This window comes from Podarcis pityusensis (assembly GCF_964106645.2).
Source record: "Podarcis pityusensis genome assembly, chromosome: 1".
NCBI classification, from domain to species: domain Eukaryota; kingdom Metazoa; phylum Chordata; class Lepidosauria; order Squamata; family Lacertidae; genus Podarcis; species Podarcis pityusensis.
In genome coordinates, this window is record NC_138028.1 from 96,708,824 (window position 1) to 96,726,211 (window position 17,388).

The 17,388-nt window shown below is 43.4% G+C and overlaps 2 long non-coding RNA genes across 2 annotated transcripts; one reads left to right on the plus strand and one right to left on the minus strand.

Annotated features, from left to right (window-relative positions):
• Positions 1-4,247: 4,247 nt before the first annotated feature.
• LOC308479407 lies at positions 4,248-17,268 on the minus strand. The gene is made up of 4 exons (XR_013987665.1): positions 17,159-17,268; positions 16,605-16,674; positions 12,702-12,759; positions 4,248-4,816 (listed from the first exon to the last, which is right to left on the minus strand). It is a non-coding gene; the product is annotated as an uncharacterized lncRNA (long non-coding RNA).
• LOC308479560 lies at positions 12,963-14,577 on the plus strand. Its single transcript, XR_013987726.1, has 2 exons — positions 12,963-13,060; positions 14,345-14,577. It is a non-coding gene; the product is annotated as an uncharacterized lncRNA (long non-coding RNA).
• Positions 17,269-17,388: the final 120 nt, after the last annotated feature.

The window sequence follows — 17,388 nt, forward strand, 5'->3', positions numbered from 1 at the left end:
GTGGACCGCTTGAATGAGGGAAACAGACAAACATTACCCCAGTTCTGAGAAAAAGACTGGGTATTCATAAATAAATAAAATAATAAATAATAATAATTACACCCCTTCCCAAATATCATGCCTGTACATATGAAAAGAATACAGGCACCACAAAACTATCTGTTATATTGCAAATATAATTTTTTTTTATCCACCTAATAAAATAATGTGATAGCTGTTAAAGGCCTCAACTCTTGGCCTGCCAATCTAAACAGCTTGGATGGTGGAGCTGCGAGCAGGACCTCTGCGGCTGATGTTAGGTCTGGGCAAGTTCAAATGAGTGCAAGCAATCCTTCAGATAATTTCATCTCAAACAATTCAGGGCTTTAGATGTAACCACTAGCACTTTAAAGTGGGCCCAGATGCATCAGCAGCCAATATAGCTAACAGGCTGTGTGTAAAATGTGTTATCTGCTTGGCCACCTCTAGCAGCCAGGAAGCTACATTCTACGGTTGTTATGTACTGAGTTGAATAGGATCCAAACTGCAGCAGTCTGATTGGTCCTAGAACAATAGGATCCAAAATGCAGCAGTCTGATTGGTCCTAGAACAATAGGATTCAGAATGCAGCAGTCTGATTGGTCCTAGAACAATGCAGCAGTATGATTGGTTGGCAGGAACCACCCAATCCTGCTCCAGATAGAAGTGAATCCACAACCTGATTGGCTTACAGTAGAATTCCGGAATTAGCCAATCATGTGCAGCCCATTGTGTAAATAATGTATATAAAGCAGATACTGTGAGGGGACTTCCATTCATTCCTCCTCACCACTATGAGCTGAATAAAGAGCCTGAAATCACTTTGCGACTCTATTTCACTGGCGACGAAGGTGGGATCCCGCTGAGCTGACTGCCACACACAGCACCGCAGCACCGCCACCTGCCGCACCGCTGCCTCGCACCATGTATCCAGGCTTCAGCTCCGGGACACAAGGAACTCAGAATGGCAGCCAACAGCAGCTTCTCGCCATTCAACCCAGCATCTGGAGACTGGGAAGTGTACGCCTCCCGTTTCACCTTCCTCCTAGAAGCCAAAGGGGTCACCGACGAAGAGGGCGATGTTCTTCAGCGTCTGCGGAGAGGAGACATTTGAAATCGCCCGGGCTCTCCTTGCGCCTGAAGACGTTGCTACTGTTCCATACAAAACAATAATGGAACAGCTGAAGGGGCACTTTTTGCCACAGCCCTCAGTGGTGGCTCGTCGAAATGCCTTCTACGCAAAGCGGCAAGCCCCTGGGGAAACCATAACTGGGTTTGTGACCTCTCTCCACCAAGCCGCCCAGTTCTGCAACTTCTCAGAGCTGGAGAACATGCTTCGTGACCGCCTCGTCGGTGGCCTGAAGGATGAGAAGCTGCAACGACGCCTCTACGCTAAGAAGGACCTAACGTTCCAGGTCGCTCTGGAGGAGGCCCTGGCAACGGAAGCTGCCGAGAGGTCAACGCAAGAGGCGCGGCCGAGCCTGCCATCCCAACCCAGGGTCCACCACGAAGACCTCACCGTCGACTCAGGATCCGACAGGGAGGAGGTGCACCAAGTACAGCAGCGCACTCAAGCAGCGCACAGACCACAGCTGCCTCGACGAGAAGGCGGGAACTGCGCAAGCTGCGGGGAGAGTCACGAGAGGAGGACCTGCCGTTTCCGCAACGCAGAGTGCAGGCAGTGCAGAAAATCGGGACACATCGCCCGGGTGTGTCGGGCTCAGCCCACCCGACACCAGGCATCAGATGACCAATCCAAGAGCCCCAGGTCCCGGGGCCCAACAGCACCCCCAGCTCAACGACTGGCCGGAGCCCCGCTGAATTACTAATGGGTCGGCGCCTTGCAATCAGATTGGACCGCCTTCACCCCGATAGAGCTCAGGATGAGGTAGTGGTGGGGGAAGGCAGGAACCCCCGGACCTTCGAGGCCCAGGACCCAGTGTACGCAAAGAATTTTGGGGCAGGCCCAGCATGGGTACCCGCCACAGTCACCAGGGTCACTGGCCCCGTGTCGTACGAGGTGCTAACGGATGGGGGCAATGCTGGCGCCGCCACTGCGACCAGATACGGCGACGATTCCCGGGAGAAAACCAGGAGGAGGACAGGTCAGAGGAGTCCCAAGCGAACAGCGGGGCAGTGAGGCCCATGGAGCAGGAGGGGCCAGCAGGAGAGGCAGAATCAGTAAATACAGAGAGGACCCGTGAGGCCGAAAGGACACCGGAACCAGAGCCACGACTGAGCGAGCCGGTTGCACCAGACCAAACAGCCCCATCACAGCCAGCATCCTTGGAACACGAGCCAGAACCTGGAGCCCGGACCAGGGAACACCCTAGGCCGCAACGCACACGTAGGCCACCGGCATACCTTGAGGACTATGAATGCGACCTCCCGGGCAGGACTGGAACTTAGAGGGGAGGGGTGTTATGTACTGAGTTGAATAGGATCCAAACTGCAGCAGTCTGATTGGTCCTAGAACAATAGGATCCAAAATGCAGCAGTCTGATTGGTCCTAGAACAATAGGATTCAGAATGCAGCAGTCTGATTGGTCCTAGAACAATGCAGCAGTATGATTGGTTGGCAGGAACCACCCAATCCTGCTCCAGATAGAAGTGAATCCACAACCTGATTGGCTTACAGTAGAATTCCGGAATTAGCCAATCATGTGCAGCCCATTGTGTAAATAATGTATATAAAGCAGATACTGTGAGGGGACTTCCATTCATTCCTCCTCACCACTATGAGCTGAATAAAGAGCCTGAAATCACTTTGCGACTCTGAGTATATTTCAACGGTACTTCTAGCTTCCAAGCTGCCTTTAAAGGCAGTCCCACTCTAGTGATTGCAAGTAGACTAGGTAATCTAGATGTAACCAGGACATGAATTACTGAGGCAAAGTCCTCTTTGGCTAGATAGCGTCATAGCTGGCGAATCAGCCAAATCTGATAAAACCGCTACTCATATCCAGTGCCACCTGCACCTCCATCAGCAGCACTGAATGCAGGACTCCCAAGCTACTGACTTGATATTTCAGGGGAAGTATAACCGCCTCGAGTACATACCGCCTGGCTGTTCAGATTTTCCCACCCACAGTGCTGCCATCTCTTACATGGATTAAATCTCTGTTTGTTTGCTCCCATCCACCCTAAAATTGCCCAGACATGCTCTCTAGGACTCATACATAATAAGATATGTAAGAAGAGAGCTGCTGGATCAGAACAAAGGCCCATCTAGCATCTTGTTCTCACAGTGGCCAACTAGATGCCTATGGAAAGTGTGCAAGCAGAACCAGATTCCAAAATAAAAGATGGAAACAAGAAGAGAAATGTGTCATTGAGTGTTGATGTAATTCCTTTATCCAAACCTCTGGATAACTTCCCCCAGTGGCTTCTGTATATTTATAAATTTAGCTTGTATATGCATGTTTTCAGGAGTTGTACATTGAAGAAGTGCCCTTTATTTGAGGAGACTTCCATGACTGAAAATAGACAGCTCCACTGTGGCTATTGTTTGATAATCTGTTGTCTAACAACTATATGTGTATTATTACCAGTCAGTTCCATAAGACTGGAACCCTATAAGAATACCGGTACTTGTTTAGAAAGGAAGCTATACCTAGGGTTTACATCAAACTAAAAATGGGTATCCAGGTGTGCAAAGTAGGGTTGCCATATTTCAAAAAATGAAAATCTGGACACAAAAGTTGTTCAGCTTTTTTTAGTTTGCCCAAAGTTTGCCCAAAATGAGATGCTGTTTCAGACATATGAGGCCTTACTCTGGTTTTCATCTACCATGTAAGAGTACAGGCAGGACTTTCATAGTCCTGTTTCCCAACCCAACCACATGAAAGCTGCCTGACTTCATGCAAATATTTCAAATGTTTTGGAAAACTTTCCTTTTCCAGGAGAATATTATGGGAAAGGTTGTTTTATGGGATAACGTTTGGTCTTAAAAAGCTGTGAGAGATGCTTCAATTAATGTAGTTCTCTGTTGTATACTTTTCTAAATCTCTCAAAAGGTACAGAAAATGGAATTAAAATTATACTACAGTTTTGATTGCTTCCATATGAAGGTATGAAAAGGCCCAAAGATGAAATGTAATTTCCACCCCCATTTAACCATCCAACGTCTTATGGTCCTGCTATGCTGGCGGAAGAGTTTTTGGACTGACCCTTTCCAACCTAGCACATGTAACTCAAGGATAGGATTGTGCTTTTTTACCCTAGAACCTGAATGTTAAGTTGTGGGTGAACATATCAGACGACACAGCGATTCTTCAAACAGCTCTTGTTTATTCACAGGCCAGAACAGAACTGAACTGAAGGGTTCAGCCAGCCTGCTTATATAGAACTCTGCTAGAACGCAACAGTAACCACTTTCTGTAACTATCCAATCACTGAACGTCACTTTCAATCCCTTATTTGCATATGTGGACCTGAGTGAAAGCTATCTACAGTATCCCCCTGCTGGCCCAGGGTGAGAACTTCAGTACATAACACTGAAACAGCTGGGCTTGTCAAAATATCTTGGGATTTTGGGGGAAAGACCAACTCTGAAGAATGACATTATTTCATTACTTTTTTAATTTCACACTCCTAGCCATTCCCAACTTATCACCAGTATCCGACCTACAAGATTGCCATGAACTTTGTGTCCAGTCATCAGACATCTATTGCTGCTCGGCCAAATGTATCTCACACCAACTATGTGGCTCTTTCTGCATCTCCCTTTGAGGATCCTTGCTTACTGCCCAGCCATTCTTCGCTTTCTTTGCAAGTATGCTTTCATTATTCTGCTGTTCTTGAATAGCAAACATATGTGAACCAAGATGGCACTGAGAAAATTGTTTGCATGTCCTGCTGCAGAAAAATTGCTATACTCTACAAATGGTGATGAAGATAGCCACCAGGAGATGTCTGATAGTAAGGTAGGCTCTCAAAGTTATTTGCACATATGAATGTATGCACAGCTTCACAGTGTCTAGGTTTTTGTTTTAAAAACCCATCTTTTAATAGTTCAATATATAATTTTATTCCCACCAGACCACCTTATTATAAAATTATTTATTTTAATGAAAAATATCATTGCACAATGTAATGATAAAACACTTGTTTTCCCTTCAGACAGAGCAAATGAAATTTAGTAAAATATAGAATCCACATCAGTGGATATTTTGTAATTTCATTTTTTAGATAAACTTTCCTATAAAACTGACAGCAAGGACATGTTAAAATCACTTCCTACATTTGCATGACTCTTCATAAAATGCAATCATTCTCTCTCGCCCCACCCTGTCCTGTAAATGTTTCAAAATAATTGTCCAACAAAGGAAACCTATTGGATGTTTTCCATAAACTGCATTAGTGTAAGTGCTCCTGAGGGTAAAGGTGGGGAGAGATGTTCCTCTCTAATGTTATTAAGAACTGGTTTCTCAACTGACAGCAAATGATCTATATCAAATTATATTTCTCCTTTCTCCACTTCATTTGAAGTCATAAACTCTTGATACACACTTATCAGAAATATATGAATTTTTACAAATCATTTCATCCATTATTACCTGGAGACTGAGACTAATAGCTACTTGCCATGATGGCTATGTTCTACACCCACCATAAGAGGCAATATGCCTCTGAATACCAGTTGCAAGGAATCACAAGTGGGAGAAGGGCATTTGTATTCAGGTTCCACTTCTTGAATTCCCACAGGCATCTGATCAGCCACTGGGAGAAATGAATGCGGGACTTGACGGGCCTTTGGCCTGATTCAGCTGGGCTCTTCTTATGTCCCTACAGCTTCACAGTATCCTCAGCTTCTAAAATCGGTACTTACTTATTTGTATGCCTGTCTTGAGCATGAGACACCTAATTTCAGGGCTGTGGTTTTGAGCCTCATGTTGGGCAAAAGTTTCCTGCGCTGCAGGGGTTGGACTACTACATGACCCTCGTGGTCCCTTCCACCTTAACAATTCTATGATACTATTATCACAAATCCTTTCTTTATGCTTGTCCATTTCAAGAGCACTTCCTATATGGCCCTGGTATCTTCTGTTCAAGAACAGTAAGTCTAAAGTGCACAAGGGCTTATGGAACTAGTTTCATGGTTATTTGGATTCTGGCCAGTGTACATAACAATTTATGGCATGTTGTGTACTCACCTCACGTCTTTGAGGCAAACACAACCTAGCCTCTAATTCTGTAATGTGAAACAACTCCAAGCCAAAGGAAAAGAATAGCAAGATGTGACGAGTTTAGGAGCAAAAGTGAAAATGCACAATGAAGTAAGTACAAACACTTTGGTTGTGTAATTACCGGAGTGTATTACAAACCAACCAACTTCTATAAATGCTTCAGAAGCAACAACTGCAGTCTTTTATTAAACACTGTGGAAGAAAGTAGGTGTTCCTTATGCCCTGCCTTCAATTTTCCCATAGCATGTATCTTACTTTCTTTTGACGGCTTTATTTGACCAAGGAACCACAGCAAATACTTCTACTGCGTATGATAAGAGCATTGCACAATTAGGCTGCAATGCTAAATGCACTTCCAAGGGAATAAGCCTGGGAAGGTGAACAGAGACAGTTGCAACAGTTATACATTATAGTGTGTGTTCTATATTCCCTTTATTATTTGTGTGAGGTGTTCTCTACTGACTACAGCTACCCACTCCCTCCAGTTGTTGGAAGTGGTGTGGGGTTCAGTGTTGGTTTCTGATGTCTCAAAGCAAGGTACCGTATTTTTCACTCTATAACACGCACCCGACCATAACACGCATGTAGTTTTTAGAGGAGGAAAATCCGTAGGAATGCCACCCGTAGGCATTCCCTGCATAACACGCACAGACATTTCCCCTTACTTTCTAGGAGGAAAAAAGTGAGTGTTATGGTGCAAAAAATACGGTATTCACCAGGGTTCTAGGAGAACACATTAGCACTACTCACTAATTCCCCAATGTATTGTGAAGCTAAGCTGCTTTGTGCAAAGTCCTTCATTTGTGTGCAGAGTGTTCCTTCTCCATGTTTTCCATCTCCAAAGGTCCCCCTTGTGAGCAGCAGGTTTGTACAACCACATGGCCTATCATCTGAGTTATCTTCTCCCTGTGTGGAATTTACGTACTTGGAATGCTGAGCTATGATTGGGTGTTGTGTGACACCATGTACTATGTTCTGACAAGAAGAGGCAAATGATTTGCCCCAGGTATTGGGCTGGTGTAACATTATGCCATCAAAGAGTGGTGGTGGCCATTGATGGAAGGGCTATAGGTAATCATGTAAGTGCTCTCCTCTCCTGTCTTCTGATGGCATATCTCTCATTGCAGTGGTGTTTAGCCCAAGGGTAGCTACTACAATGTCCTCAAGTAGTTATTAGACTCCAACTCCCATCAGTCCCATCCAGCATGGTCAATGCCCAGAGATGGTGGAAACTATAGACTAGCAATATCTAAAGTGCACTCCGTTGGCTAACCCTGCTCTAGCCATTCAGCCAATGGCCCAAAAGTAAAAGATTCTGCCCTAAAAAGTAGAAAATATAATTAAAAGCCTTTAAAACTTCTCTAAATGCCCCTGACAAGGAAGGTGTGGTAGGTGGTTCCTAGGAAGAGGATCCTTTCAGTCATTGCACTCCAGCTGTGGAATGCTCTCCCCTACTCTGGGGTTATTTTGGCACCAGGAAAACACTCTTTTATTTCCCTAGGCAAAGAGCTCTTTAAATATTTAATTTTTAAAAAAATGCTATTTAAATCTACTGTTTTATTGCTCTATGGCTGATTGTTACCATATATATTAGCACTGTATTGATTTAGAAGGTTTCAGGCCGTTTGGGGTTTTAAAGGCTGAGCTCAGAACAAACTAGTATCTAGCTAGGTTCTTTTAATCCCCCTATGATATTCTTGGCCATCAGTTTCAGCTAACAATTTGGCCGCCATGTTTTGCACCAGCCATAATTCTCGAAAACTTCTCAAAGGCATCCCTACGTACAGTGCATTATAATACTCTTTACTGGCCTTCATTTATGCCATTACGCTTTGGCCTTCTGTGCCACTAGTGACACAGAAAATTGTTGTGAGCCTGCTTGGCATTGATACAATTGACTGTTCCTTTCTTTGCTACATTTGTGTGCCAGGTTGCAGCCTGTAGTAATTAAACTTGCTTACCTCACAGGGTTGTGGCAAGGTTAAAAATTACTTTTTACCTGTCAGTTAGCAGGCTTAATGATTACAGGCTGCAATCTGACATTCAGGCATGCCTAAATAAATTTGTTATTCTTGAATGGAAATTATGTACAGGCAAGTACACAGAATTGTAGTTATAGCAGGGGTAGGAATAAAAAGAAATGTATTTGTACTGATGAAAGTTTGTGGGTTTTTTGTTGTAAGAACAACTCCGACTTGTTTCCCCCCACTCTGCTAGTGGGAGTGATTTAAAAGGACTACTCTGAACAATAGGACTACTCTGTAACTTGTCTCATCAGCCTGGAATAATTTTCTCCACAGAACAGTTAATGAGTGATGACAAGAGAGCCTTAAAGCACAATCCTACACATGCCTACTCAGAAGTAAGCTCCACTGCGTTCAGTTAGACTTACTCATAGGAAAGTAGTTGCAGCAGGGGTGAGCAACCTTTTTTTGACCCAAGGGTGGCATTTAGCCTTAGCCAGCCCTCCCAGGTGCGCATGCCAGTGGCCAGTGTAGCTAAAAATGGGTGTAGCTACCCTAAAGTCCCTCATGCATATTTTTGCATGCATTCAAAATGCGCGAGTAATCAGGCCCCTAAGCTGGGGGGTTAGCTGCCCCTGAGCTACAGGATTGCAGCGCCAGAAACTCACTAGCAGTGTTCATGTTCAAAGTGCTGCACATAGTTATTTTGCTTTCCTTAGGCTTAGCGTGTGTTTAAGCGCATGCAGTTTAGGCTATCTAATAAAATGTAGTAAATCATTCATGGAAAGTTAAAGATAAGCTTCTGGGAAAGTATGAAATTCACCCACGTGAACAAATGCTGTAAATCATTTCAATCCAACTGGGGTGTGTTAATAGTTATTCAAATTTGCAAATGGAGTGATTTTACTTCTGTACTGCCACCCTGCGATTGCTCAAAGCAAATGCACCTTCCTTGCTGGGTAGAAGAGTGTTTTGCTGCTTTCTCTCCCTCACAGCAGCAGGGAAGCACAGGCCTTTCATTGCCTCACATTTGTTAGCACATAGTCAAGTTGGCCCCACTTTCCCCACACTGGGAGCAGACACTGGCTAGAAACATATGTTTATGGTTTAGTTTTGGGCAGAAAATCAGCTCTTTTCGTTGTGGTAATTTCCCAGGAAAAAACTGCTGATGGCTTGGCACTGAAAAATCATGATTTAAACTAGGGTGTCAATTCAAATTTGGGAGGAAGCAGGGAAAGAAAATAGATTTTACTGAGCGATATAAATGTTTTAAAAGGTGCTCTTGGATATATTCAGCTTAAGTTGAAAATAAGTAGTGTTATTAACAACAGCTGTTGATTTTAAATTTTGTATATGATACCTGTATACCAAATTTTGTATATGATACCTTTTTTCCAGAGCCAATGAGTTGTCAGAAACTATGAATTATTATGGAGAGGAATCTCATGAGGTCTAAAACTTAGGCTGTTTTCACTGAGGTGATACACCTATGTCCAGGCTGTACTACTGAAAACTACGTGCAGGGACTCATATGGATGAACAGTTTTCAATAGGAAAAAAATTGCCACCATGCTCAAAGAAAACAAGATGTTAGGGGAAATGGTTGTAGTACAGCATCCTGAACATGCACATTTTCTAGGTGGAGGTTTTTTGTCTTTTGTTTTTGTATTGCTAAGAACAATCAACCGTGTGAACTCCCACCTGCATTCTAAAATGGTACAGTCCAGAAACAGGTTTTTTCCCCCCCCTCCCAATTAGAACTAGGCCTAAGAGCAAGTTTTTGTTTTTGTTTTGTTTTGTTTTTGTATTGCTAAGAACAATCAACCTTGTGAACTCCCACCTGCATTCTAAAATGGTACAGTCCAGAAACAGGTTTTTTTTCCCCCCTCCCAATTAAAACTAGGCCTAAGAGCAAGTGGACTATCCTACTCCCTTCTTCCCTTCCATTGCTGTTGGCATCTGTCTGTCTCAAGAGACAATGGAGTGCACCTCCGGGGGTGAAGTCAAAACGCTGGAGAATCACAGCGTGACTGCGGAGACATGTAACTCGTAACTGCTGCCTTCCACATTGTTGTTGCTATATTAGCAGCACCAAAGCGACCTCTCTGGGGCGCAAGCCTGTGCTACGTGTAGAGAACAAGACCCCCTTTTCAGCCTCGCTGATGTGGTCCAAAGGAAAGCAAAGAAATACATTTGGCACCAGCTTTTGCCTGGATGAAATGTGTCCTTGAACTGTGAAAATGACTTGCTTGCCTGGATGGAGGATGGAACGATGTGTATGTGTATATAGAAAGCTCTGGGTTTTGTGTGGCTGGACTATAGCCTCCTGTGTGACATCACGTTCATTGTTCTGACGACTTTTTCATTAGGCCTCACCCACCACTGGTATGTGGTCCCCAGATGTTTCTGGTATCTTAGCATGGCAAGGATCAGGTCCAGACACAGAGTCCCATGGCAGCATACAGCCCAAGCTGGCAAATATGGTCAGCTGAGCCTGTGCTTGCATTCTAATTTAAAGTATGGAGAAGTGGGTTAAAGATTTTATGTCTTCCACAGCCAAATGCACTGTCACGTTGTTCCGTCATCACTCACTGCCTCAGTGGATTGTGGATGGCTTTCCAGAGAAGACACACACACTTTGTGATGTCTTGTACCAGCAGATTGTGGTTGATATCAGTATCCTTAGTGCATGTGTACGAGTTGCAGAATTCAAGCATGCACACTAAATAAAAACACTTCTGTTGACATTTACTCAAAGGATTTTGGCTACCTGGCCAAAACTTTAGTTCTGCCCACTGTTCAAGAGTGAGGATAGAGGGAATCACCCAAAACTTTTTTTGTACACAGTAGGCAAACCAGCTGCTGTGGTATTTATAGTTTTGTTTGGATTTACCAGCATCCATAGTTCAAATGTGTCTTATCCTAAAAACCAGGATGTTGTAGTAGTTAGGCTGTAGGTGTAGAACCTTGGAGACCCAAGATTCAAATTCCCATGTATCAACAAAGATCACTGGGTGATCTTGGGCCAATCACAATCTCCCAAAAAATCAAGTTCAAAATGACCTTAATACCTGTTTGCTATTAACTTTCTACATTTTAACCCTACCCTTTCTTTAAGGAGGAATACACAATAGTCCTCCCACCCATATTATCATCTCAAATCCCAGTGGAAATACAGTGGTACCTCGAGTTACATACACTTCAGGTTACATATGCTTCAGGTTACGGACTCCGCTAACCAAGAAATAGTACCTTATGTTAAGAACTTTGCTTCAGGATGAGAACAGAAATTGCACAGCCGCGGCGCGGCGGCAGCGGGAGGCCCCATTAGCTAAAGTGGTGTTCAGGTTAAGAAGAGTTTCAGGTTAAGAATGGACCTCCGGAACAAATTAAGTACTTAACCCGAGGTACCACTGTATGACTGGGTCATCCAATGAGCATCACGGCAGAGTGGAAATTTGGACGTGGATCTTGTGGTCCCAGTCCCAATACTGTAACTGCTGCACTACACTAGTTCTGTTGTTATAAAATACTGAGCAATAACTACAGCATGGTCTTCAAAATGTAATCTGGGGGTCTGCTGCTAGGGGAAAATGGATTTTGAACAAGCAATTGATAAAGGCTCAATTGTTGTTTGGAGGAAGGATGGTTATTGCCTAGCATTTCCGTTTATACTTTTACTCTTTCCATGTTAAACGATAAGGATGGCCTTCCTTTGTCAAGTGCTGGCATTTCAATTGCTGGCCTTTGATCTATAGCAGGAAAACCACATCTGCCCTTTCTGAGAGCTAGTTCTTGGTTTTGTGTTTTTTTAAAAAGATAAAAATAGCTAAACGCTGCTCTTTATTGGGGTTTTTTTAACTGATTTTTTTCAAGGCCAGAAAGAAGCATTCTGAATCTGTAGCAAGATCCTATGCCAATGCCAGCATTTTTAAAACTTTTGATATTTGGGACAGAGTTTTTATCTAGATTAAAACTGGAAGCACACTTCACAATAATACAGTGGTAGCTCGGGTTAAGAACTTAATTCGTTCTGGAGGTCCATTCTTAACCTGAAACTGTTCTTAACCTGAAGAACCACCTTAGCTAATGGGGCCTCCTGCTGTCGCTGTGCTGCCGGTGCACGATTTCTGTTCTCATCCTGAAGCAAAGTTCTTAACCCGAGGTACTATTTCTGGGTTAGCAGAGTCTGTAACCTGAAGCGTCTGTAACCCGAGGTACCACTGTACATGTATATTAGTATTTTCTCAGTTAGTTTCCATAACAATGGGCTGGCATCCTTCCTGTCATTTATGGGATCTTAATTCATATTTGTTTCTCATCTTTTCATCTTCATAGGTATTGGAATACATAAACTTTTTGAAGTAATACATTTGGGTGAGGGGGGTTCTCACTAAAAATGAATTGTAACTTTCAAAAACATGTTTGAGTAATCACTTTGAAATCAATGGGTAAGCAGCACAAATAAGCAAAGATCTCAATAAGGGTGCCCATTTCTCCTCCAGAAAACACACAATCAGGTTCCACTTACCTCGTGTTAAGTGAGCCATTATTCCAATAAAAATTCTACAGCGTTCGATTGAAAGGATCTGTAGAGAAACAGTATATAAAAAGAAATATTCCCATATTTGTGGAAACTATTCTCGCTCCTTCTGGAGGCGTTGTGATTGAGACAATTCATTCTACCTATAGAAATGAGTGATAGGTTATCCTATGCAGCTCAAATAATAACATACTTTTTAAACTGATAGATACAAATATCAAGGACATCTGCATGATGTTTTACCTTTTCAGTAAATTAGAAGAAAGGAATGATCGAAAATGTATTTGGCTGCAGATTTGACATAAGTTCATCTTGTGAGATTGCGATGTGCAAAAAAGAAAAAAAAGGTAAATAAGGAGATAAAAATGTAGTTCGGAATCCTGTGATATCCCTTTGCTTCACAATAGCTCTTTTAAAACTATCAGACTTATTAACACATTGACCCCATTTCCTCCAGATGCCTTAAGAACCACATCTTAAATGCTTCATTCTGGAAAGGATGAAAGTCTGGCACAATAGCTAAACTATTTCTACTGTTTGCATTTATCTAAGGCAGAAACTCTGTTCAGCCAAATCTCAGCCAGCCAGCATTCCTGCTGCTTGCAGTTGGGTGACTAAGAGAATCTCTCCAAGATCAACATCTGGAAAATCTGAGAGAAGCAAATGTTGGCTTCTTCATCTAAATTGGAAGTCTGCATGCCTCCCAGCCTCATCCCTCCAAATCTTTATGTCTTTTTTTCCAGACCGAATAGAACAATGATATGCATTTTACTGCAGCAGTCAGATCCTAAACTTGTTAAAAGCAGGGTTGGTTGCTACACAGTAGTGTAGTTTCTTAAGCCAGAACTGAGGGAGGAATGAGGACAGGGTTAGTTAACAAAAGTGCCAAACTATGGGTGTTACATGACGCAGCCTTGGACTTTGAACACTCACTCTGCCAAATAGAAACTCCCTGGTTTGCAGCAAACGATTTTCCCTTTTACATGGAAATTGCCAGTTTATAGTTTAAGCTTCCTGTTCAAACTTGAATTGTGCAAACCAGCTTCAAACCTTGGTTTGCAATCCTGGTTTGGAGAGGAAGCCCAAACAATAGATTCCCCGTATGTATGCAGAGGGGAAAAGTAAAAGGAATGAATTAATTTGAACACATGAGGACAATAGGGAGGTGGAGTATGTATGTTCATCGAGATCAATTAATGTAAACAGCAAGTCAATTGATTTCAATGTGTCTATTCTGAGTTATAACCTACTTGAATACAACCCTCTAGTTTCCTCTCTTTTTGAGTATAACAGTGCAATCCTAAGCATGTTTACTCAGATGCAAGTGTCACTGAACTCAACAGAACTTCCTCCCTATAAAATGTATTTAGGATTGTAGCCTAAGAATGACATACGTTTCCAATTTCAGAGCATCAGCTGGTAGAAGTTTGAGGAAGATGGGTAACTAGTGAAAAGGATCAGGGGACTGTGAGTCATAGACTTTATGCTCTGTGTTTAACTTTGCTCTTTACTTGTTATCCAACCTTGGTTGCTTGTATATGCAATTGTTCAATGACTCAACTTAGCCTTTTAAAAGTAAAACAAATGTAATTAAAATCTAATTTTTAAACTGTTTCTTTATGCTACCACAGCAGCTCGAATGGCATACGCCCAGAAATGGAGGGAATGAACAGTACCAATGAAGGAGGAATGGCAGACAAAATTGATGGAATATGCAGAAATGGCAAGTTTAACCAGTAAAATAAGAGATCAGGAAGAAAGAGCATTTAAGGAAGAGTGGGATCATGTATTCCACCTTGAGCTCCTAGGAAGAAAAAGGTGGTATATAAATGTACCAAATAATTAAATAACTAAATAGAAAACATATTATTTGCAGTCTGATCCTATGATGTGTATGCACACTTCAGTACCACTCAGTCAAAAAAGGAAATGTATACGAGATGAAAGAAGGGACATAAACAAGGATGAATTTAAAAGTATTCTGAACCTATAATGACAGTGTCAAGAAGACTAAATCCCATAATGACCTATGACTTGCAAGGAAAATGAAAAACAATTTAAAAACCTTCTTTAATTATGTCTGGAACAAAATGTAGGTCCCCTCTTTGGGGAAGATGGGGAAGTATTAACAAGTGACGGAGAGCAGGAGGAACCACTCAGCTACTATTCTGCCATAGTCTTTACTCATAAGGAGAATTGTGCAACTTTGGAAAAGTAGAACAAATGACATACAGAGGGATTTGCAGCCCAGGTGAGGTAAGGAGGTGTCCAGATCACAAGCAGTGATAGTTCCACCCTGTTCTGTGCTTGTCAGACTGTTTCTGTGATATTGCGTCCAGGGGATTGGGCTACTGACAAGAGGTTGTCCTCCTCAAATTAGAGTTCTTTCTAACTCAGAAATCCTACGGTTCAACTGAAATTGTTATTCAAAACATATTGTTACTGGCCACTCCAATCTCTGTTGAGCGGCGTGAGATTCCAAGTGTTTTGGAACTTAACCAGGGTTTGTGTTTCCTTTGGAAAAAAATAAGGCACAACAGTGACTGTAGTGTCAACCAGGATCTTGGCTGAAGGGGTGCATAGTATGACACCCCAAGAGTGTCTCTTGTTGCTTTTCCCATAGCTTCAGCAAGCTTGGGTCCAAAGAAGAGTTTGGATTTGATATCCCGCTTTATCACTACCCAGAGGAGTCTCAAAGCGGCTAACATTCTCCTTTCCCTTCCTCCCCCACAACAAACACTCTGTGAGGTGAGTGGGGCTGAGAGACTTCAAAGAAGTGTGACTAGCCCAAGGTCACCCAGAAGCTGCATGTGGAGGAGCAGAGATGCGAACCCGGTTCACCAGATTACGAGTCTATTGCTCTTAACCACTACACCACACCCAGTGTCTGGGTACAGACTCTCCCTACCAGCCTGCATTGAGTTCTGTCCACTCCCTACTTCTTGTTCTCAGAACCCCTTGCCAGATGCAGCTTCCCTTTCTATTTACACCATCACTCATGGTCTTCCTGGCAGCCTCCATTTTAAAAACACACACACACACTGCAAATGGGTACTTTTTCCTGTAGTGGCATCATGGCCCCTGTAACCATGACAACCTCACCCTCCCAATGCTTCTGTCCATGTCCACTACTGAGTGGCAGAGGAAGGGCAATATTTGCATTATTAATCTTTCTTTATGGCCCAATACTCTGCTCTCTTTGTTTCTTAATGACACCTCTTATCAGCTGATCTCCCAAACAGGAAAACCAGTATAACCTGTCATTTTACACTGTCACATCTTCCTTATCAAGCAAAATGTTGTTGTTGGCATCTGGCTGTTTCAAGAGACAATGGAGTGCTCCTCCTGGGGTGAAGTCAAACCGCTGTGTTAGCAGCATGGAGGTTACCTCCTCAGAGCACAAGCTTAAGCAGTGGTGCTATGGAGATCCTGGGCTGCCCAGACAAGACCCCACTCTCGGCCTTGCTGATGTAGTCCAAAGCAGCATTACATTTGGCATCAGCTGGGCTGCAGGAGTTGCCGGAAGGAGGCATACAAGGCACCATCCAACCATATTAGGGACTCCACTCTGGATTTCTGTAGGGTTTACTCCTCCTTAGCCTTTTCTTCTCCCAAAGATGTCCCACAAGGCAGTGGGTACGGGTTACTCCCAAAGCCTTTCTCATTAATGAGTACAGCCGCAAGGCAGCAGAGGCTTAGGATCAGAGTTTCCATTCTCTGACATGGGGCTCCCATCTGCCCCTCACTTCCCTCTACAGCACATGCAGAAACCACTTTCTTGACCTTTGGATACACTATTGGTCTCATCCGCTAAATCTGCCAGAGCCTGTCTTTACATGCAGGGGAAGGCTCCAACTCACAGAGGGTTTGAAACCCCTCAGCTACCCTTACCTGGTTCAGAAGGCCAGGCAAAGCTGTTCATGGGATGTGGCCACTGTCACATGCTGACAACTTCTGGAAGCTGAGGTCGAAACAAAATAATAATAATAATAATAATTCTTCCAGTAGCACCTTAAAAGGTAAAGGGACCCCTGACCATCAGGTCCAGTTGTGGACGACTCTGGGGTTGCGGCACTCATCTCACTTTATTGGCTGAGGGAGCCAGTGTACAGCTTCCGGGTCATGTGGCCAGCATGACTAAGCCACTTCTGGCGAACCAGAGCAGCACACGGAAACGTCGTTTACCTTCCCGCTGGAGCGGTACCTATTTATCTACTTGCACTTTGACGTGCTTTTGAACTGCTAGGTTGGCAGGAGCAGGGACCAAGCAACTGGAGCTCACCCGGTCACATAGGCTTTATGGTTTAACTCACAGAGCCTTAGCACCTTAGAGATCAACTAAGTTAGTTATTGGTATGAGCTTTCGTGTGCATGCACACTTTTTATTATTTTATTTTATTTATATTATTTTGTTTCGATTACAGCAGACCAACACTGCTTCCTACCTGTAACTGGGAGCCGAGGGTGAGAGATGAGTGCAGGGTGGGAACCAAAGATGGGCAAACTACCCCAGAAGGAGCAGGACGTGTCCCCCACCAGAGGTACCACCCTCCCCTAACACCCCATACAAATATTAGCTATATCATAGCGCCACTTACTAAATTTAGGGAGATCTGCCTCCTTAAAGCTGCAACCTTAAACTCACCCCACCTCCCATCAAATCGAAGTCAATCAT